The sequence below is a fragment of the Perna viridis genome, chromosome 13 (assembly GCF_037379345.1).
Source record: "Perna viridis isolate PV_CMFRI_1.1 ecotype Kerala chromosome 13, ASM3737934v1, whole genome shotgun sequence".
Taxonomy (NCBI): Eukaryota; Metazoa; Mollusca; class Bivalvia; order Mytilida; family Mytilidae; genus Perna; species Perna viridis.
In genome coordinates, this window is record NC_142457.1 from 33,556,179 (window position 1) to 33,572,732 (window position 16,554).

General features: G+C 31.6%; 1 protein-coding gene and 1 pseudogene across 6 annotated transcripts in view; one reads left to right on the top strand and one right to left on the bottom strand.

The window, feature by feature from the left end:
- The window catches only part of LOC148600548 (uncharacterized), a 227,300-nt gene that overhangs the window by 101,081 nt on the left and 109,665 nt on the right, over positions 1-16,554 (bottom strand). The gene's annotated exons all lie outside the window — the stretch shown is intronic.
- Positions 1-16,554, top strand: part of LOC148600550 (uncharacterized) — a 42,544-nt pseudogene that overhangs the window by 25,538 nt on the left and 452 nt on the right.

Sequence of the window (16,554 nt, forward strand, 5' to 3'; positions counted from 1 at the left end):
TTGATATCATGGATTTTTACCTTTAGAAACAGTAAGACATGCTTTCACCATGAATCGTGGAGCGAATTATATAGTTGACAGGTGAAATAAAAACTGCAATATACGAGTTCAAAGAGAGTATTAAAATGTCAGAGACACAACTTAAGTTCTGGTGGACCAGACTAGCACGTTTCTATTCATATTATGTACAGTCCCTTAATCCATCCAATCTAGACCTCTGTAGAATCAATTATTCTTTGATAACCTTAGCCACAGTGAATAGGATGATACACAGAGAAAAAAGTGCTGTCTAATACTACATTACATTTGTATTTGCAAATTCTACAGGTACTATCGATCATATGTGTTTTATGTAGTACATGTAGTTCATACGCTAATACAGAAGCATTCAAGCTATCCACAAACGTTCTAGAGCTAAGCTAGTCAAAATATGTTCATGTTAAAGAGTACTTGTCCTTCTAAATGAGACTACCAGTTTTTTTTTCAAATTTCCACTTGGTGTAGGAAAAAAATGAAGTAAAATTATTAATTTTGTTTTTCAAATTTCCTCAGTAGTTTGAAGTATGAACGTAGTGGCCAACACATTTCCATGTTGCTATTGGCAGTCAAAAATCATGTCTAACCATCGCAGTTCAGCGTGATCATAAACGCACTTCGGCGTACTACCATTGCACTTCAGCATGACCATCATACCTCCGCGTCCCATCGCGGTTCCGAGTCTTACACATTTTCTATGTTTAAATAGGGTATATTCTTTCCTCATATCATTTTAGAATCCATCTTTAATGTCTTGTCAAAAAAAAGATAAATTTTCTTTGTAAAACTGTTAATCGGTCTCAGTCAAAGAAGTCTGGAAAAAGTCCATGAGAAGACCATGTTTTAGTGTTCATACTGAATAGTATTTTTCAGTTTTTATCATGTGCATTAAACTGTTTATTGTTAAATATGCTTATCATTCTTCATTTAGCATAGATGCAACCTTCTCAAAACAAATGGGAAGGTTTGTCAATGATAGCATTGGTAGAGGTCAAAATGCTGTTATGAAGAAAATTGTGGTAGATGGAAGGCCCCATCTAGTTTTGTATTCAAAGAGAGACATTTGTTAAGGGGAAGAAATTAGGTATGATTATGGTGATGCGAGCCGAAACCTACCTTGGAGACAGAAGTTAAAAGGGAAGAAAATGAAAATTGTAAGTTGACTTAGTATGTTAAAATATGTTATTTTATTACGTATCATGCTCTAGGAAGTTTTTATGCAAGAGGCACCTGTTGAAAACAGAAGATCTAATTTTTCTTAGTTAATGTTAATTTTGTAAATATCATTTTTTAGGTGATGCATAATGGAAAAAAATTGTAACAGTTTTCACTGTCTAAATTGGAAGGAATGCTTAGATATATGGTATACACAGTGTATTGCTTTTGCATGATGACTTTTAACATGTTGCCTTTTTCAAGGTTGGACAGAATTCGACAAGTTGGGTTATTCTTAGCAGGAGTTTAGTTTAAAGTTTTTAGTTTAAACATATTTTATTTGCAAACAAACACATTTGGATTTGACCTGAGTTATTCAAACTCACGTGGTCTTCTCAATACATGGAATATAACACACAATAAATTGTTGAACAAATAATGACAAGTGTAGTGTACAGAAATTGATAATTTAACCTTTTACAACAGTAGGTCCAAATCAGAAAGGGGGAAAAATCATAATTGGGTGTAAAACATTAATAAATAATGAAAAATTAGAAAAATTCCAAAGATATTTAGATAATTCTAAACAGAATCTACCTGATTGCTGAATAAAATGTTGTATTGTTTTAAAGTTGTCAGCATTGCTGGTGTTATCAAGTATTGTGCTACCAGATAAAATCATAGTTATGAAAATCATAGATCTTCACCAGTATCTGGAAGATTGGCTATGGATAATCTACAGGACATTCTTGAAAGAAATGGATACTATCCTCAATATGCCAGCCACAGGTGCATTTCTGGTCAGGCACCAAACCCGCTCTGAACAGATCAGAATTGAGTGTTTTACTCATGTGACTACTTAGCAGTACATAGGGTGTTACAGCTTGTTTACATCTACTGGCCAAAAAATAAAATAAAGTATTTCAAATAAAAGCAAGAATGTTTAAGAGTAATCAAGGGAACCAAGTTTATAGCAGTAATCAAAAGAATGTAATCCAGGGACAAAGACCAGACATGGAAAACAGACATACTCAACAAAGAACATAAAGTATCTTTAAGTGCCATTACAAAGGGGGATATCAAAGAGTAAAAACTCATTGGCAAAAAAATATTTTACATGAACTGATACATGGAAAAACAAACAGACATAAAGCTAATAAACATAGAAACAAGCAGCACACTCCACCACAGACAGGAGGAACTCGGGTGTTTGTGGAGTGTAAGCAGATAATGCTTCTTGCAAGACCTCTGTTATGCTGCATGTCAATAATCATTCCCTGTAAAGAGAAAGAAATCCTAAAAATGAAATATGTTTGTCATTCTGGAAATGCTGTGGTCAATTTCACCAAAAAAAAAAAAAAAATAGTCATAAGTTATGACATCATAACTTGGGACTTATGTTGCACTTCTGACTTTTTGTGAATCGGACTGCCGATACTCCATAATAATAACATTAGGTCATGGTAACGACTGTAGAATTATTGGAGTGATAACAACATAATCACTGTGTGAGTTGCTTATGCCTTAAAAGCAAATCTTTAAAGAGGTAATAAGATTTGTAAGTCTTGTTTCAGTTTTGTTTTCCATACCAGAATTTCCTATATAGAACATATTGAAATCCGAAGACCAATCTCTATTTTATTTTTTCCTACCGAGATCTCAAAATGCTGTATTTTAATGCAAAATCTTCTATTTGTGCATCCGTGCGTCTGAAGCTTGTGGACGCAACTTCTCAGAAACGGCTGAACAGAATTTGACCAAATTTTGTAGGATTGTTTGTCACCATATGTAGTTTACCATACTTAACCGCTATTTTGATTTGACAATTTTTATGGGAGTTATGGGACTTTGTTCATTTTTCACATTCTTTTTTTGTGCATTATTTTTTGTTGTATGAAGAGATGCCAGTAGAAGGTTATATCTTTCACATAGTAGCTGAAGGTAAGTATATCATCTCTTGCTTCCAAGTTGCTTTTATATGGATGGGACCCAGTTGTTCTTGGATAAGTCAAATAATTTTGTTGTCATTGTTGTTGTTTTGGAATCCCTGCTTGTATCACCACATGGACTTATGAAAGCACATAAGTTTTGAATCTGCTATTTATACAAGTGTCAAACATTTGTAATTCAACTTTCTACAGCGGCGGGGGACATATGGCTACACGTAGCATTCTTGTCTTAACACTTTTATCATTAAGAAGTATGTATTTGTCATTCATTATTGGTATTGTTGCGTGAAAAGATTTTTTGATTTTAATACTAAACTCAACGCAATGTAAATGACAAATCTCTATGCATTTCATTGGTAGCTATAGACACATTCTCATGAAACCATGGAGTCACATGACGAGACTTACATACCCTGTAATCTCTTACAACACTAATGTAACCTCCTTATGCTGAGGATCAGAAATGCTCTTACCCATAACAGGATAGTTGACGATATAAACAAAGTTTTCATGTTAATAGATTTTTTTTTAACATTCCTCGATTGTCTATTTTGAGATGAAGGTAAAAATGTGGAACTTAGAATTTTCTATACTTTCTTTTATAACAACCTCTTTTTAGTACTAAAGGAATAGCAAAAGTAGATAACATTGGCCATCAAATTAAAATGGTTTCACAAAGTTTTAGTAATGGACAATTACACCTACCCAATAGTAGCTCTGACATGGATATCTACACAGTCTAAACTTAGTAAAGAACCACTCACTAAGTTCTTATGATCTACAATACATGATTATCATATGAATCATCTGTAATATTATTGTCATAAGTTATGTTGTAGTTTATAATTTATTATATAAATTGAGTAACAACTAACAATAGCCCTTTCTCCAACTAGAGGTTTCTTCTAAGGACTGCCTCATGGTGTGGGGATTTTCAGTTTTATTTTTAAGACCCATGGGTGACTTCAGCTGTTTTGCATTGTTGGAATGGATATTACCTCATTTCTTAATTCTGCTTTCTGATCTATATATGTTAGTAATAAACTGCACTACTCAAAACACTTTTATTCACTAAGTTATGAATACTTATGTATACTATAATATTTTATGATAAAGGAGGAGGATTTGATGAAAAAGGGAGATGACAGAATTCAGACAATATTGCAAGGTAAGGTTATAGTATAAAAATATTCAAAATAAAAAAAAATAGTGGAGTGAGGAAGACTTACACTCATTGTTTATATTTTTCTTATTGCTTTTGTTTGAATTTTTTTAACGAATAATACAAGTAAGGACCTTACTGATAAAGTTTTTTTTAAATAATTTACTTTTTATTTTAATTGATCAAATTATAAAGCCATATGATGTTGTTGATTACGTATTTTTTCCTGGTGGTGATATGGCCTGTAGTTAACTTATTGTTTCATCAAAACAAAATTTCAAGACAACATTTTTTTGATAAAATGATAGTTTGGCTTCTCTATGGTAAGCATGATAATAGCGTTAGTGTTTCTGTATTGAAACTCTCTTCAAATACCTTTAATATATTGTGTATACATTTTTTGCAGAGAGTTGTTCATTAAAAGAAGACACCTTAAAATCTAAAATTAGAGTAAGTATGAGTTGTACATTACTGTCTCATCTGCACCAGGTACGAAATTAAGGTTTTTAGGCTTTAAAGGCATTATTTCTTACCAAAAAGACAAGACAGTTCCTGTTTTTAGCTGTGTGAGATTTTCTTAGGGTCTATATATGTGTACTTTATCATGAAAAAATGGAACATTGAAATAAAGGGAAATCTTATTTTACCATTGAATGTTTGAAATTTCCACAATATTTTAATTTAATCAAGTATAAACAGTTGTTGATTACTTTATTCAGTAAGTGAACCATATTTTACACCAGGTTGTTACATAGCGTTGGCCAGACTGATTTGTCATGATCTGCTGTTCAATGTAGGTCATTTCAATTCAAAACGTTTAATTGGAAAATAACTCAATTCAAGTTAGGAAAAAATCAAACACCAGCTTTTTTTCATGCAAGTTTAGAAATCTCAGACACCATTGGGTATGATATAACAGTTCACTAACAGAGCAGAGCCTTATTAGAGAACAATTAAATCTTACGTGTGGGTGTCCTGAGATTTTGCTATCCTTTTTGTTTCCCCCAACATTATGGTTGGGAGACATATTGCGTATTGATTTTGTCTCGTTTAATCTTACTAATAGGCCTCAAGATCACAAAGTTAGTCATCACATCTTCTTTTAAACCACTCTGCTGTATATCATGACCCTTGATAGGTAGAAAGAACATTAAATAGATCTCAATACCTGATCGAAAAAGTCAGTTTGGGGATGTATGGCTGGCAGGTATTAGGCAGCCTGATGTAATAGGCAGATTGTTTTCAAGTTTAGTTGTGTTTACGAAATGAAGGCTAAATTTGTCTTTTTTTATACCACCCTTGCTTAAAAATGGATGGTATATGGTGATCACATGGTCCTTTCTGTCTGTTTTTCTGTACGTCCATCTGTCACCATTGCAAATTTTTGTGTAATTACCAGGTTATTTTGTTAATCTTTTTCAGATGGTGAAAAGCTGCAGTGTTATACTTAAAAAGTTATGTATTGAAAAGCTTAAAGGTTAGTTAACAAAATCTAATAGTCATATCTGTGAAAGTTTGCTTACTTGATGTATTTGTATGGCTGAACATATACAAATGATCTTGTTTTATATGAAAATCATATATCATATCATACAGGAAATAAATGGGAGTAGTTAAACTAAGGATCTTAGAAATTTGAGAAAATATCTTGGGATAACCAGTTTAACTCTGATTCATTTGTACCAGTAGATTTTAGACCATCTATCATTAACATGACATTAAAAAATAATTCAGTCAATTTCCTCCCTAATAATTGTAAGTTATGGATTTTATTTCTTCAAGTTTTGTGACTATATGGTGATTTCTGTTTTCTTGTATAATACTAAAACACTTCTAGCAATTGTCATGAGACTAAATGCATACTCTTCTGATTGTAATAAATTTCTTTGTAACCATTTTTTAAGGATTGGACTAACAATTGTTATTTGAAAGATTCCAAATGTAATGATATAACTTGAAATAATTAATAGCTAAAACTTCTAGGTGTCACTGACATAAATATGTGCACATTTTGTGTTTGGTAAAAGAGGTACTCTGCTGAAACCTAATACATGTATTAGTGGTCTTTTAATGGTATATTGGCATTGTTGTCCACTTTGAAAATGTTTCCTGTTTTAAGTTGCTGTCCTTGTAAGAATCATGCAAAATCTGAAAAATGTGATACAACCAAAAAAGGGTACATATTTTTATTTTTGTAATTAAGTTGTTTTATGGGTCTATACTATGAAATCTGTAATTATTCATTCAAATGTGCCTGCTCTTAGGAGATAATTGACATTGAAAATACAGTAGATTCTGTTGAGTGTCATTTACAGAGTTATCTTTCTTAATTTGAAATCTACAGTGCATTCTATACAATTTTTATCTCCTAAGAGCATGGGTTATATGTAAAACCGCATGTTTATTTCTGTTTACTATGACATTTCAAACAATATATCAAAAATAAAAATATGTAGGCTTTTTACCCATGAATCACATTTTGCGTGATCCTTAGCTGGTGTGCTACTTAAAGTCTGCATCTCTGTTGTTGTTATTCGCAAACACTTGGACGGTTCAATAAGTTGAATACTAATAATTTTATATTGATTATAAAAAGTTTTAATTTCAAGTGTAATGGTCTGTTGTTTTGCAAGTGCTAAAAAGGAACCAAAAACAAGTATGTCATAAAATTTAGTATAATAAAATTTTAGTGTATAGATGACCACACAAAGTGAAATGTTTGTTTCCGGGCAATGGCACTTGTAAACATGTGGATCTCTATGAAATTGTATCACACGATTCCATATCACAAAAGGAAGGTTTTGAGTGAGTAGTGTAGCTCATTTACTGTTTAGAAATGAAGGTTTAAGACTAATAGCTAGTACATAACAATTGACATTTTTTAGAGAAAAAGATGATCATTGGTGGAGTGTCAGGTACTTTCAGGCCACCTGAAATGGTAAGTGATAAAATTTATATAGACATATATCATAATGACCTGCTAGTTATACCAAAAGCAACAGAGCTGCGGAGAGTGTATTGTTTTAATGTATCAGTTTATTTATCGCAAGTGGTTTAATTTGTCTTTTAAGTTGAGGGCATGCTTTTGAGCTTGCACACTTAAGAGCTGTCATTTCAACCGATTTCCTGATCAATAGTCTGAGTATTAAAAAATAAAGCTTATACATTAATAATGAAAATAAAAAACACAAGAAAACAAATAAATAAGATAAATAAAATACAATACACAAAAACACACTGGTTGGTGGTCATCATCATAGAAAACTGTTAAAGCTTTATAGACAGTATCCAAAAGATCACACATGTGTTCAGTGGTTATAATGTAAGGCAGAACTATTATTTGGTAGCCTACTGGTACCTAGCTTTGTAATGAAATTGGAATCACACCATTTACATTACTGAGAACACTTCTTTGCAGATCCATATACATGCAATTAAATCTTATTTAAGCAAGAAGATGTAGTCCCTGATCTATCGGTAGAACCAGAACTACAACGAGAATCAGAACCACTTTCTGCTGACCAAACTGTATCTGTGAGTTTATTATCCTGAATACAAAACCTTTTGACTATTTTGTTAAAATAGTCAAAAATTGCCATTGATGACCTTTGATTGAATGAATGTTTCATTTGAAGAGAGTTTTCTTTTTCTGGATTATTTATTGATATACATGTACATAGTTAACTTAAATAAATTGAGAACTGAATTTTATATTAGAAGAAAAAAACTGAATAAATTGAGTGCCAACCACAAGAAATGTGCTATAATCTCTGTCAAATCTGTTAGTCTCAGTTTTTACCTGATTTCTGAATCAAAGCTACATGCATATCCTGGAAATTGGAATGGCATTTAAATAAAATTTATCATAAATTGGTATAATTTTTTTATGAATCGAAATTGGATGCAAAATATGGTATACTGCTCTGTTTTGAATTCTGCATTGCATTGTGACATTTGATACTTATGTTATGACATCAAAACATCTTAAGTCACAAAGGAAACATCATGTTTTTAGAAGAATGGAGATTAAAGCAATTTCAAGTATATCTATTCACCATTACAAACATATTAAGTGGAGAAAGATAAATAATGTCTCACTGCAGTTAATAAGGGATCTCAAGATAATTTTTACAGCGATATAATACTTTTTATAAAAAAATGTAGCTCATGGTAATTAGATTAATGCAAATAAAACTTATTTCAGCAAGGAGAAGTAAATCTTAACTCATTGGAAGAAACAGAGCCACAGTGTGGGACAGAACAACTATGTACAGACCAATGTGGATCTGTGAGTTTAAAAGTCTGAATACATAACTTATTTTTCTCAACAAAATGTTAAAATTTGGCATATAGATATCAGATATTTCGTTTAATAAATGTTTTTTTATACTACTGCAAAGGATTGTGGTTGTATAATTGTATGATGCTACAGTTGTCATTGTCAGTGCCATGGTAAGTCTGTTTTTCCTTGCTTTCTTAATCTCAGCTATATTTTGTAAATAGGAAAGTTATTTAAACACTAACATCTTGGAACAGTAAAATTGATAATAAATTAAAGTGATTTTTATTGATCTGAAAATGGATGCAAAATATTGATTACTACTCAGTACTAAATTCTGTACTACAACTATGAGTAAAGCGACATGTGATACTAATGTAAAGACATCAAAATATGTTATTATCTGTAGAAGTACAATTATAGTCAGAATGGTATACTGTTGTTGACAGTATTTTTGAATGCTTAAGTCTTTAAGAAGAATTATCGGTATGTAGTGTAAAGAAATTTGAAACATCTGTTCACCATTACAAACTGTGTAGGTGGAGAACTCACTGCAGTTAATTAGGGTTCTCAAGACAATTGCTAATTTTATAAAGGAAGAATATCTTATTTTATCTAATAATAGCTTATGCTTATTGGATTCATGTAACAAAAACTTATTTCAGCGAGGAGATATGGTAGAAACAGAGCCACAGTGTGGAGGGAAACCACCGTCTCCTGACCAATGTGTATCTGTGAGTTTAATATTCTGAATACTAAACCTGTTGTTTTTGGCAAAATGCTCAAACATGGCATGCAGATATCACCTCTGGTTTAACAAATGGTTTTTATACAACTGCAAAAAATGTGTGGTTGTATAATTGTTTTATGCTATCATTGTCATGGTTCTCTTCATATTTTACTGACACTTTGTTTTTAGAAGAATATTTAACTTTAACAGTGGTCTTTTAATCTTTATTAAATTTAAGAAAAGTAAAAAGTTCCAATCTGCAAAAGGAAGGTTTCATATTGACTTTGTGGCTTATGAATCCAAACGTTTTAGAATAAGATACCAGAAAGGGACAAAAAACAAGCATTTTATGGAACTCAAATATATAACTCCACTTAAAGAACAGGAATATCTTTGTTAGTGTTCCACAATAATAATCTACATAACAATAGTCAGACTGGGATTTAATTTCGGAGTTAAGATTTGAAAATTTTAGAAACAAGGTCCCAAATAGGGGGGCGGAAACATGTATTTTCCTGATATTCAGGCAATGCAACTTGACTATTAATGAAGTGTTCTCTTTGAAACTAAATTACAATGTGCTTTACCACCAAAGGAATACTTGGATTGATTTTGGAGATTTTAAAAGACTTTAACTATTTTAGAATTAGGAGCCAAAAAAGGCCAGAAACAAGCAGTTTCAATACAGCTGGACAATTTCTTGAGTAAAAGTGAATGGATCTCAAATTAATTTTACTACAAGGTGCCATTCCACGAAAGGATTTGACTTTAACATCAGTGCCCTGTAAAGCATTTTATTGTTTATTTAAGCAGAACTATTCCTGGGAAGTTATTCATTTTCTTGTTGGTTTGTAAATACACACAGTTGACTAAAATTGAGAGCTGAATATCGAATTATTATCAAACTGAATAAATTAATTTTCAACCATAAGAAATGTGCTTTAAACTCTTTCACACTTGCAAGTCTCGGTTTTTCCAAGATTTCTTAATCTCAGCTATATTTAGAAATGGGAAAGTTTAAACACTAGCATATAAAAGACCAGCACTAACATTTTTTCATCTGCTGAAATCTGAATTATAACTGACAGTGGCTACTGGAGCCTTGTTCTTAAGTCAGATGCTTACTTTGTATAGAGATGGAATACTTTTTGTAAAAAAAAGAATTGCTCATGAAATTGGTTTCATGCAACTTAAACTTATTTCAGCAGTATGAAGTTTTCCCTGATCCATTGCTAGAACTAGAGCCACAGTGTGAGTCAGAGCCATTGTCAGCTGCCCAATGTGGATTTGTGAGTTTAATACAAAACTGTTCTTAATAGTTTACTCAAAAATGGCCTGCAGGTATCACCTCTAGTTGAATGTTTTTGTTTTTTGATGGTTTGTAAATCCACACAGTTTACTTGAAATTATGAGCTGAATGACAAATTACAGTCCATGTATGGGATAAACTTCCCACTTGGCTCATCCCCCATTCCGCATTGCCCAATCCCATATTCCCCATTGCCCCATACCCCATCCCCCATTGCCCTATACCCTATTCACTATAGCCACATTCACCATTGCTCCATCCCCTATTGCATCGACTTATTTCTCGTTGTCCAATGCCTTTCCCCATTTCGAAAAAAAAAAAAATTAAGTAAACGTTTTATCAAACACATATAATGCATTAGGATGCAGAAAGTTTTGTGCAATCAATATTGATTTTAGAATCTCAACGTCAAGTTTGAGAATTACTGAAATCATGCAATATTTACATTGTTTACATGTATCATCGCCACTCCGAGCTGCATGAGAAATAATCATGCTATATTTTTATAATTATAGATATATGTAAAAATTGTGAATGAACTTTATTCTTAAAATTATTCTTAGAAATGTTAAAATTGTCCAGATAAAGTTTATGTTGATTGTTGTTATAAGTTACATATTTCAAACCAAATTCTTGAAAATGAAATATTTTTGCAAATTAAATGATTGCATACACTTGAAATATCCTTAATAGTCTTATATCATTGTTTAAAATGTTAAAATTGTCAAAATCAGCATTATATGTGTTGCTTTGATACATTTATTTCAATCCAATTTCTCAAAAATGACATATTTCTGCAGATTGTAAGGGTGTGAACTATTTTAATTTCAATAATGGTCCCTAATTATTGTTAAAAATATTAAAACTGGCAATATTAGTATCCCTTTGGTGGATGCAACACTCATATTTCAGTCAAAAATCTTCAAAATGACATATTTTTGCAGAGTGTATGTGTGATAACACTTTTAATATACCTATTAGTCTAAAATTATTGTAAACAATGTTAAAATTGTCTATGTCATTATTATGTTGATGGCTGTGATACATATATTTCAGACCAAATTGTTGAAAATGAGATTTTTTGCAAATTAAATGAGTGTGAACACTTGAAATTACCGTTATGGTCTTATATTATTGTTTAAAACGTTAAAATTGTCAAAATAGGCATCATATGTTTGGCTGGGACATATTGATTTCATTTGAATTACCCAAAAATGACATATTTCTGCACATTGTAAGGATGCGAACAGTTTAATTTCAATAATGGTGTAAAATTCTTGTATAAAATATTAAAAATGGCAATATTATTATTCTTATAACATTTATCTGCCAATTGAAAAGGAATCAACATTTCATTGTATTTTTTAAATATTAAAATCATATGAGTGTCTCCAACACAAAATTATTTCAATATGAATTTTCAAAAATGATTTACGTTTAGATATTGTGTGAGTGCGAACATTTTCAATCTATGATGACCAGAAATTAAATTTGTACAAATGCACTTCCTGTTAATATTTTAAAAAAATGTCAATGAATAATGAGCTGTGACACCTGTAATAATTAAAAATTACTCTGAAACAATCTTGTTTAAAAACTATTTAAATTGCTGTCATAGAATTATGATAGGTACGTTGCTAGCGGTAAAAGGCAGAACAATTAGTTTGATTGACTAACCAAAATTATTCCCTCTCCCCATTCCCATTGTCCTATGCATTTACCCCGTTCCAAATGCCACATTCCCAATTGCCCCATTCCCCATTGCCCCATCCCCCATTGCCCCAGTGCCCTATTACCCATTCCCCATTCCCCATACCCCATTGCCCAATACCCCATAAAATTGCAAGTTTATCCCATACAGGCACTGTAAGTATAAAAAATCTGAATAAATTAGTGTCAAGCAGAAAAAATATTCAATAGACCCTGTCTCACCTGTAAATATTTGTTGAATCTTGGTTATATCCTACAAATTTGAATATAATTAAGATTGATGCTAATAACGTAAGATTTGTATGAATGAAGACTTTTTGCTGCCCTTATTTATTTCAACTAAATAATCATAATAAAAGCATATGATTAAGCTTGCTATTAAACCTGGTTTAAACTGCCATTTCCAATGAAAATGCCTGTATATTATTAATTTTTCATTTATATACAATATTTTGAGTAAAACTTATTCTATCGTTTAGAAATTTTAACACATTGTTCCTATGTCTGGAGAGGTTTCCATTTGACCATGCATCTTTCCAGTCAAACTTGTTGACACAAGTCCAATGAAACTGTTTGGCAAATTTACTTGAATTGTGTTGGATAGTTTGGATGGTCACCATTTGTTGTTGCCATTTACATTCATATTATGCAGCCAATTTAACAGGAGTTATGGAACATTTGAACTAAACTTGTTTTGGCCTTCGTATAGACCATAAGGCTTGTAACACATTCTTTCTGTAGGTATGTCGTATGGTAGAATCTATTTCCAGAAAAATTTGACCACAACTTCCTATTTACTGAGGACTTTGTTTATTTTCTTTGTATCGTGATTGAAAGTGGGGGTATCAATAGTGAGCCATCGCACACAGATTTCTTGTTTTTTATTTGAAATCCTTATACAAATTCCTGCCTGCATATGTCAATCATATTTCAGATATTTTATACGGGTTTTGAGTTAAGGCAAACACAATTTTCCTGATGAAAATCCCTGCCTGACCATTTCTATCAGAATAACATCTGTTGTACTAATTTCGTTACTGTATTATAGGCAAAGGTTTTTGATAAGCAGCCATTATGTTCATCTTTAGTTCAATTGAATTTCAAATTTTGCATCAGAACCAGTTATTTTGTCCATATTGAAATTTAAGTCCCTATGCGTAAGTGTGTCAAAAACTAATACTGTGTCCACATTTGCCCCAAGTGTACAGAGTACAAATTTGCTGCACTCTGTGAACTCTTCATTTTCTTATTGTTTTAAAATACTCACGAGTAAACAATTGAAAGGCATAATATGTTTCAATAAAGAAAACTTAGGTTAAGAAAAGTCAATGATTATGTACATAATCTGCATAATGTTGCACCTGTGAAATACAGTTTTTGCAAAAAGTCTTAACCTAGGCAATGTCCTGGAAATAGGAATATTTTTTTCAGTGTATCAATTGATTGCAGTCAATATTGTACATATCATTGCAAATTATTGTAAATGTTTCATAATTTGTATTTTTTTTATTGTTTAGGCTAGTGATCAAGATGATTTAACTAAGTCTTTTAAAGAGACAATGGAGTCTCATTCTGAAAAAGTATTTAGTTGTACAGCACTGCATAAAGTGACATTTGAGGAAATAGTACATGCATGTGAGTATAAGGTTCTCTGATCTTAGATAGAAATCACATCACCTATTTAGGTTAAACTTAATATTAGCATAAAAATGTAAATAACCATTTTCATCTTTGGTCATGTCAGATAACATATTATTTTCAGAGAATCAAAGCATTGGGGTTCATTTCATTGCACATTTTATACATATGAAATGTTTAATTGGACATTTAAGAGAATTTTTGCAATATATGATGTACCCACTTACACAATAAAAAAATATTAACCAATATTTGACTTTTTTACAAATGTAACTTTTTCTTCAGGTATTTTGGAAGTTTGGAAGTGGCCAAGTGTGGAGCAGAATGAGGTGCTTAACAAAGTTGACAACAGCACTTTAACTTTAAACAGTTTGCATTCCCTGAGAGAATTCTTACCAGATGAGGTAATTCTTTCTTATGAAAAGACCTATTTTAGGAAATGCAAATATTCTTTGAAATCAGGCTTAGTTATGAATGAAAATCTATCTAAAAAAATTGAGTATTTAGTTTTGGTTGTTACTCACCTGTCAATGAGTTGTCTAGGTTTCGATGCTCTGTGGTGACAGTACAATTTTGTGAGGTAAATCATAGTCTCTCATTAAACCTAAAACTTCCATGACATCTGTAAAACTATTGGGCTAGTTGTGTTAAGAGTTGTTTTTGGTATGAAGACCCTTGAGGTTTTGATGAATTGAAGAGTTGTTCTTGACTGGTTTCATTCTGGTCAGAATTATTAAATGCTAAACTTTTAATCACAACCAAAATTGAGAGCTGTATCAAGTTAATATATATTGTGTCCACAACTGTCTGTGGTGATAGCTAAGCTTTTTATCATTTATGTTGTTGAGGTTAGGAAAGTCTCATATGTTTTTAAAGGTTATTTAAATTTTATATGTGTTGATAATTGTTTTCAGATAATTGATGCTTACTTACACAAATTGGCAGCAAATGCTGATAAAACAATATTGATAAACAATAATGACTGTAATAGCTGGTAGATAATTGGTTGTTTAAGGTTTGAAAATTTAAAATGTCAGTTTTAAAGATAATTCTAGTCATTTTGCAAAAATGTTACAAAAAGAAAGACTTTTGAATATAATTATACCCCCACTATGAAGAAGAGAGGGGTATACTGTTTTAGCTCATTCAGTCATTCTGTAACCTAATTTTCAGCTTCAGCTAGTGGTCCTATACTGCACTTACCAATTTTAGTCTTGTAGGGCAACTACTTTATGTTTACTGACTTAGTCTTTGAACATAAATGATCAAATGAAAAAATTTTGTAACATTTTTCTTGGTAACAACTGATCATAGCCACTTGATATTTGGTACATTATATGCAGCCTCGGCTAAAGGTCATACACATCGCTTTCAGATTCAGGTCTTGTACTTCCTGTTTACCTACTTTGGGAAGAATACATCTTGGGGAAGGGGGAAAGGGGGGTATACTTGTGAGCAGTAGCTTGCAAATCTCTTTTTTTGGTGAAGATCCTACCTATGCTTTTTATAATGCAATTTCTCCCCTACGATGGTTTTTATGTGGGAACTAAGCATTTCTTTATCTTGCTGAAAAGTTTTCCTTTTCTTCCTGTTTGTGGACTTATGGAGTTAGTGTTTTTATTTGTTTCGTCCAGAATGGATGTTGTGGGATCAACCTAAGGCCTTATTTATGTTTTAATGTATGTTTTAAAGAGTCAATGCTTTCTGTTAACATGCAATATTGTTGATATGTTATAACAAAACACGGACTAAGTGACAATACTTTTCTGTTGTTGTCTCTTTTCTTTTATATGCTAGCATATAAAAGGTTTAGACTAGTACAACTCAATTGATCATGAAGTTTCTGCCATTGCAACAACCAATTCACTTAAATACTGAAAATGTTATATTTATTTTTATTAGATAAATTTTGATGAATATAACTACATTATTGGTGCGGTCAATGATGGTCAGAATCACTGGATTTTATTGGTATGTAGAAATTAAATATTTATTGTATGACTATGAAGCATTTGTGTCATAACCTATATTGCAATCACCTTGTTAGTCTGTCATTCTCTCAATTGCACTGTTCATATTACTTAATAGATTTCGCAGCTTTTATGAGAGAGAATGCAATGCAGCATAAAATTGCGGGAGATTTTGTGTGATGACATTATCAACATAATTTGTTATGTTATAATGTTATGTTAAAAGTAAAACAGAGGATTTTGAATATTTTTTTTCAAAACTATAAATACATGATATATACAAATGAATCAACCAAATGAATTATACATGTATTCACATAGGTGATGCTTGGTATGGCATAAAATAGATTTTGCCTTGTTCCAATGTTCATCACAGGCATGTCAATGAGTCTGGTTTTGATGGACCTGCTTCCATCTTTAAAAATACAAACAATAGTAGTAAAGCCTACCCTTGCTCCCTTCACATAAAATACTGTGAGTAGGGGTATTTAAAGCACGATATAGCATGCAACATCTTGTTTCATTTGGTTTACTCGTATTGATGTTATGCAGTAATTAGGGCCCTTACAGCAAAGTTACTAAGGGTGCATTATGTATATTGTCTTTGACAGTGCTA